This window comes from Lolium rigidum, chromosome 4 (assembly GCF_022539505.1).
Source record: "Lolium rigidum isolate FL_2022 chromosome 4, APGP_CSIRO_Lrig_0.1, whole genome shotgun sequence".
Lineage (NCBI taxonomy): Eukaryota > Viridiplantae > Streptophyta > Magnoliopsida > Poales > Poaceae > Lolium > Lolium rigidum.
In genome coordinates, this window is record NC_061511.1 from 32,382,519 (window position 1) to 32,391,212 (window position 8,694).

Below are 8,694 nucleotides of genomic sequence, written 5' to 3' on the forward strand. Positions count from 1 at the left end.
GGGGTGCTGAATCATTTCTGCATCCCTTGTTCTTATTCAAGCTTTAGTTGAGTAGCTGCTTGGTCTTCACCCATGGTGTTATTTATTTGGAGTTGTTACCAGATATGCTGAATAGGGGATCTTAATTAACAAGTTGCCTCGATATGCTGAATCATATGGGTGCTTAACATGATGTTGTGAGGTGCTGAATCATTGATCTTGTAGTACTTAATGACCTATACAAGACAAATGGGGTACTTAATAACATTCTCCAGGTGCTGAATCATTTAAGGCACCGAATCATTTGTTTCACTGATAAACAAGTTGAAATTAGTAGTTTCCCAAAAAACTTGATCTGTACCACATTTATTGGGCAACCTTTGTTAAGATTTTAATATGTTTAGCTAACTGCCACTCCTTTAAATGTAGCTTGAAGTCTTAAAAATGCTTGTAGGTCATTTCCTGGAAGCAAATGATTATGTGCTTGGTGCTGGAATCTTGTATCATGCAAGTAGAAAATAGTTTGAAGAATAACTTATCATATATGTACTGAATATGTTGATCCGGCGCCAACTGAAAATTATTATTTTTATCTTGAGTTGTCCAGGGGATATTGCAGTGGCTTATGTCGGATCTTCTGTTAGCTTTTAGTTATATGGGTTTGGATCGATTGATGCTTCTGAAGATTTTGTTTTTTGTCTGTTCATATTTTCTCTCTTTAAAAAGAAAAGACTCGTGAACCTACTTTGGTCAAATTTTCTATGAGATGTATGTATATGTGTTCAAGATACTTAAGCCCCTGGTACCAAGATATATATATGTCTATACCTATATCTATATCTATATCTATATCTATATCTATATCTATATCTATATCTATATCTATATCGATATCTATATATATATATATATATTTCTTTATATCTATATCTAACGATAAAAGCAATAAGGTTTCTCCTCGTCTTTTTTATTTTTTCCCGATTTTACCCCTAGATTGTTTGGAATATTACACCACCGAATTCTAGATTATTTGTCTGTTTTTTTATAGAAAGCTGTATATAATAGTTCGTAGCCTATGAATCTACTACTGCCAAATCATACAAGAGATACAGATGAGTAGAATGATAGATTTAGAAGGGGATGAATTAAACAACTTGATGTAATTTGTTGGCAACGCAAATCAGACCGATCATAGTTAACGAAGATCATAGCTAGGCACTTCATTACTCTCGTGGAGGAACAATGCACCAGACATGCCATGCAGTGTTCTCGTTGATGATGGTGATATGTAGGGCATGAGCTTAACAATGTGCTTGATGCTACCATGTTCGCGTCCGTGGCCACCATCATCCCTGCCACTTCGGCGGTGGGAGCGTTGCCTCAGTATTCTCATCGTGCTTGACATCTCGTACCATCACCGGCAGGGCCTTCACATCTTTCATTTTCTGCTGCACTGCCCAAAGCTTGGATCTCCGGCTGCCGGGCCCCCATGAAGCCCGACAAGTAACAACAACAAACTCTTACCTGACCTCACCTCCATGGATCCAGGTGCATGGAATTAGCTAGTTTATTGAAGAAACAACAAGGACAAAAGGAAAGAACGTATTTTGTAGATACCTTGTGCAGAGATTTCTCGTTGGCTCAGGCGACGGCGAAAAAAAGGGAAAGACATACTAGTGTGTTGTTTCCTCCTTTTGCGGTGATGAATTGCCTGGTCGGTTTTCTTTATGTTACCATAAAATATCTTGCGGAGCCATTTTCTTGTAATTTTTTAAACTGTGACATCGGGCATTCACATATTCTGCTTTAAAAATACAGGGAAAAACTCTAAAAATAATACGGAATAACATATTTAATGGTAAATAATATTGATGTTTTCTATATATATAATGTTATTAAAACTAAAAAAATATTGTGTATATGATAATTAATGATAAGATAATGTATTTGCTAGGATTTAATGCTCAGATAAGATAACTAAATTCAATAAAAATATGTAGTGGAAAGAAATACATCTACCACCATGAAAAAGTTTTAAAAAATATTGTCTACTCCTTTGCCTCTAAATTAATTGACTTAGATTTATCTTGATTCGTATGTATCTACACACTAAACCACGTCTAAATACATGTGTATTTAGGAAGTACTTATTTATTCTCTCTCACCAGATTTAACAGATTTTATGAATGAGATACGTGGAAAGATGAAAATAAAATTGTAGTCACACCATTGGTAGGCTCGCTCTCATGGCGTCAAACGAGAACTTGTAGAAACGGAATGCTTTTCAAACTTGAACATGAAATCAACTCAATACAGCCATGCATACACCAATCGGTTGCAAATTTTCACAAAAGTAGCTACTATTAGACTTAATTCAGTGGCAGATCACATGGTATGTCCCTCTCAGACGGCTTTAATGCAGGGAAGATACATCCTAGATGGGGTTGTCATTTTGCATGAAATAATCCACGAGATGCACCGTAAAAAGTTGAATGGGGTCATACTCAAAATCGACTTTGAAAAAGCCTATGATAAAATTAAATGGTCTTTTCTTCAACAAACGCTCCGGATGAAAGGATTTTCTGAAGAGTGGCGCACTCTAATTAATAACTCTGCTTTCGGTGGTAGTGTTGCCATAAAAATCAATGACGACGTTGATAAATACTTCCAGATGAAAAAAAGGGTTGAGGCAAGGTGATCCGCGGTAAACAGATCTAAGTTAAACATGTGGCAAAACAAAAACAGCTAGTACGATGGAATAAGATAGAGAACTATCTTTTTATTTATTTGTTCTCTTAATTGAACTAAACAAGTTTTCCATATGACATGTAAACATTGTAGAAGATGAAAACTAAGAGTGATCAGGCATTAAGAAAGTGAGGAGTAGGAGTGAGGGCAGTGGTCTGCGGCTGCTGTCGACGGTGGCTAGGACCTAGGACGTTGGTGTTATTTCTGCAACAGTAGCATAGATCCGCACGGATTAACATGCAATAGCCATGGACGAAACCAAGGTCTAGGCAACACCGCAGGCACTTGCCTGACCCTCTAAGGCAGTTGAACATGCAATTCACCTTTGGCACATCGCACACCATCTCGCCCCTTACAATCATATTTTTCGTCTCAACTGCATGTACCAAACAAGATTTGAATGAAATCAATGGGGCGACAATAAAATCTTCATATAAACTTTGAATAATATACCAATGGTTACGGAAGGCCATGAGAAGGACGACCAACAGGAACAACAATTTGTGAAACAAAATTTAAATACTCACGGGAGGCGATGAGAAAAACTAGGAACAACAATTGCTTGCCCATCCTGTTATGTGGTAGCACGTACCTTCCTCTTGAATGAGACCAGAGTAAAATATAAATGTTGTATAAATAATCGGTGATTTGATTTATCGTTTTGGATTCTTAGGCTGGATCCTATATCTATATCTATAGGTACATCTATAACATTATACCTACATTAATATATGTATCTATATATGCATGTATAACACTATAAATGCATCAATATCCATATGTACACCTATATCTATATCCATATTCATATCCATATCTATGTATACACATATATTTACATATATATCTATATCTATATCTACATATCAATATATATCTACATCTATACTATATCTATACATATATCAATATCTACATCTATATCTACGCCTATATATATAGGAAACTCAATTGGGGCACCATGGTGTCCATGCTCCATACCTCACGACCATTAGATTGCATTAAGATCTGTGTCATTCCAGCAGTAGGCTGGGCTAATGGGTCTGCCCGTTAGTATTTTCTGATTAGGAAACAATGAATGACTTCCTAATTAAAAGCTATGGTAACTGCTAGCCGTTTTGTTTTGGAAAGTTTTTCTCTGATGGCTTGCATGCAGGTATGTGAACAGTTCACGCTAGAATTTAAGGCTCCAAGATATTTGCCATTTAGAATACCTACAATTTAGGTATGTGCTGTTCCGTGAGCTGATATGACTTTTGTTAAAAAATTGCCGTGTGTTGGATGAATGACTTCCTATTGTATTTGAAAATAAAAGGGGTTGCATAATTATAATCTCTGGGTATGAAATATTTATTGTTTGCATCATACATGTAATCTCTTCATGACATACGTAGAAAACTGTAGTATCTAGATATACCTAGAAATTGAATTTTGCACGGCCAAATTTTCTTAGGTATATGATACCCGATTAAAATTGTTGGGTATATGTGTCTTAGGTATGCATCTACGCGCAATTGGTTTTAGGGTATGATACCTACAAAAATTATGTCTATGTGCCAATAAGTATGTGAGTATGATATCTAAGAGCAACTCCAACATGCACGGTAAAACGCACCCGTGCGGAAGAAACCACCAACTTAGTGCGTACGCGGGAGGTTGACACGCTCCAGCAGACGCACGAAAATAGAGCGTGCGGAAATTTGTTTGTCGTGCGAGGCAAAAAGCGGCAACAATTGAGCTAGATTTACCGCTCTGGCTCTAGCTTGCGGGAAAAAATGAGAGCGCGCACACACCAACCCCTCCACCGCCGAAGCACGCCACTCTAAATCCTCCCCTCCCTGGCAACGTGCCTCCGCTCCGAAGCTTCTCCGGCTACCATGGAGTGCGCTCCTTGGCAGGCAACTTCTACGCCGAGATCCACATCGCTGGCTACCGCCTGACCCTCGGGACCTTCGAGACCGCGAGGAAAATTACCTAGAAAATTCTTGGGTATATGCATATACCTTGAAAATTCTTGGGTATAGACATACCTAGAAAATTCTTGGTTATAGACATACCTAGAAATTTACTGGATATATACATACCTACAAATTCTTGGGTTTAGACATACCTAGAAAATTCTTGGGTATATGATACCCAGTTAAAATCGTTGGATACAAGAATTGGGTTTCCTATGTTGGGTATATGATATCCGGCGAATATTGGTGGATATATGGTACCTGGTGAAAATCGTTAAGTAAATGAGACAGTAAAACTTTATTGGGTATATGATACATGGTAAAAAAAAATCGTTGCATAGAAGAGGTGGGATTCCTATGTTGGGTATATGATATCCGGCGACTATTGGTGGATATATGGTACCCGTGAATATCGTTAGGTATATGAGACGGTAAAGTTTATTGGGTATATGATACCCGGTAAAAAATATTGGATAATGGGGTGTGGTACCCGTGTTGGGTATCTGATACTCGGTTAAAATCGTTGGCTATATAAACCTTGTAGAATAATTGGAACTGAGGTATGTTTTATACGTGAGCTGATATGCCTTTTTTTCAAATAATTATGATAGTTTGTGTACCCGATAAGTATGTAAGTATAGAGGGTACCATGATAACATTTTCTGGGTATGTGATTTTTCTTAGACTGTATCATAGACATCCTTTCTTGGTTAGGACATACCTAGAAAATTATTGGATATACACATACCTACAAATTCTTGGGTATATACATACCTAGAAAATTCTTGGGTATATGATACCCAATTATTATCATTGGATACAAGAGGTGGGTTTCCTATGTTGGGTATATGGTATCCGATGAATATTGTTGGATATATGGTACCCGGTGAAAATCGTTAGGAATATGAGTCAGGAAAACTTATTGGGTATATGATACCTGGTAAAAAATCGTTGGATACAGGAGGTGGGATTCCTTTGTTGGGTATATGATATCCGGTGAATATCGGTGGATATATGGTATCCGATGAAAATCGTTAGGTATATGAGATAGTAAAAGTTTATTGGGTATATGATACAAGGTAAAAAAAACCGTTGGATACAAGAGGTGGGGTTCCATGTTGGGTATATGATATCCAGTGACCATTGGTGGATATGGTACCAGGTGAAGATCGTTAGGTATATGAGACAGTAAAAGTTTATTGGGTATACGATACCCGGTAAAAAAATATTGGATAATGGGGTGTTCTATCCGTGTTGGGTATATGATACCCAGTTAAAATCGTTGGCTATATAAACCTTGTTAAATAATTGGAATTGAGGTATGTTTACACGTGAGCTGATATGCCATTTTAATTTTTTCAAATAATTATGGTAGTTTGTGTACCGATAAGTATGTAAGTATAGAGGGTTCCATGATAACATTTTATGGGTATGTGATTTTTCTTAGGTTGTATCGCACACGTAATTTCTTTGTTAGGACATACCTAGAAATTTCTTGGACAAAGACATACCTACAAATTATTTGGTATAGACATACCTAAAAAAATCTTGGGTATATCCAACATCATGGGGACGCGTCTAGAGCAGAGGGACGCGACGGTTAGCGTGATGGTGGTCTACACCTTAAGAGCTAGTGGCTTGGGCCTAGATCTTTGAGTGGCAAGGGGGCGGACGCTCGGGTTGCGGAACCGCTTTTCGTTTCGGCCGCGGCGCTACTCGGTTGCTGCATCGAGATCCAATCAGTGCCGGGTATGGAATCTAAGAGCAACTCCAACATGCACGGTAAAACGCACCCGTGCGGAAGAAACCACCAACTTAGTGCGTACGCGGGAGGTTGACACGCTCCAGCAGACGCGCGAACATAGAGCGTGCGGAAATTTGTTTGCCGTGCGCGGCAAAAACGGCAACACGTGCGCTAGATTTACCGCTCTGGCTCTAGCTCGCGGGAAAAAATGAGAGCGCGCACACACCAACCCCTCCACCACCGAAGCACGCCACTCTAAATCCTCCCCTCCCTGGCGACGTGTCTCCGCTCGGAAGCTCCTCCGGCTACCATGGAGTGCGCGCCTGTTTGGCGGGCAACTTCTATGCCAAGATCCGCGTCGCTGGCTACCGGCTGACCCTCGGGACCTTCGAGATCGCGTGGCAAATTACCTAGAAAATTCTTGGGTATATGCATATACCTTGAAAATTCTTGGGTATAGACATACCTAGAAAATTCTTGGTTATAGACGTACCTAGAAGTTTATTGGATATATATATATACATACCTACAAATTCTTGGGTTTAGATATACCTAGAAAATTCTTGGGTATATGGGTATAAAATCATTGGATACAAGAAGTGGGTTTCCTATGGTGCGTATTTAATGATACCAAGAATTATCGAGTGATGCACTCTTTTTCTTCGTCGATAGCTACCACCATGGGTAAATAGAGTTTATGGTCTAGATTGGGTAACTGCTAGACGAAAATTTAAGAGAATAGTTTATACCAGAAAATTGCAAGCTTTTTGTTGAAAAAATTGAGCCATCAAGACAGAAGAGAGAACATACATTAATTTATTATACGCAGATTTATCACTTCAAACAGCATTCATATTAAATCGATAAAAGAATCAACTCATGATGCACGATTAAAAAGGAGAGATTACAGGTGTGATTGCATTCCGCGTCATAAACGACACAATGGAATGGAAAACATGTTCTTTCGAAGAGGCGAAATGAAATCTTTGAATCACATGCATCATGTACAAGTGTCTCGTCTACAGCAGCATGTACTCAGCTGGGCTTGTTTCATCAATGATAAGTAACTCGTCCAAGGCCAACAACACATTGCTACCCCGAGCAGTATTGTCATCCCACATGGTATGTCCATACCTACATTCACAAACCAACAATTGTTACATACGATAGACATAGTTTTCAGAAAGTAGTCAAATGAGTTCATCTTCATAATCATCTGGATGAGATCTGCATATATGCAACACAAAGTGCTGATTTGCCCAATTGACAGGAAAATTAAACAGACCAATTGACTCATACATACCTCGTTCAACCCATCTCACTGGGAGATAAGACAAATTTGTAGAGAAAAAACGCTAAGAACACAAAATCATTTGGCTCAACTGGTGGTGGAAGATCCATCGCCCGGCCGGCTACCACATCTGCATGCCCTTGGTACGAACGTTGGACTGGGATCCGGTGACTTGCCATGGGCGAGTCACCAATGAACAGTACCCTGCCTTGATCCTATTTCTTGACCGTTGGATCCAAAATTCATGGCCAGATGAACATAAACAGTCACTGCTACAGGAACCATCTACAGGTCATTGCTACAGAGGCATCTGCTACGCAGCATAAACAATATTTTTTCTACAGGCCAATCTACAGTGTCCTTGCTACGATATTTAATCTGGTCCATCCATGTTTGATCCAACAGCTAAAGCAGCAAGGCACGGTACTGTACATGTGTGACTCGCCCGTGGCAAGTCACCGGATCCTAGCCCACGAACGTTATGAATGGAGAGGTTAAATAGTAGCAGGTTGGTTTTAAAATAAGGAAACACATTAAATCAGACTTGCCCATTTTTTTGGAAACAACTCAAACTTTGATACAATGTCATGTATGGAAGGTCCCGCATGAAAATTAATTAGGAAACAAATCAAATGCTGGTCTAGACTTGCTCGAAATAAAATGCACAAATGCTGGTCTATGTTAAAAATACCCGTATGCTTGCTGCAATTTCTAAAACGATCAAACGGCTCACGGTTCTGGTGCCATGGTGCCCAGGCACCATACATCATGACCGTACAATTACATCGTGGGTGCCTGATTGCATCATAGGTGTATAAATGAGAGAAAACACTTTCCAAATATCAGCAGGAGAGACAATGCACTTTCCAATTAACAAAAACAGAGACAAATCACTTCCCATTTTGTTGTGCAGGTTTCCTTTTATGATTCATGGTGCCCGAGGCACCATGGTGCACCAGATATATATATATATA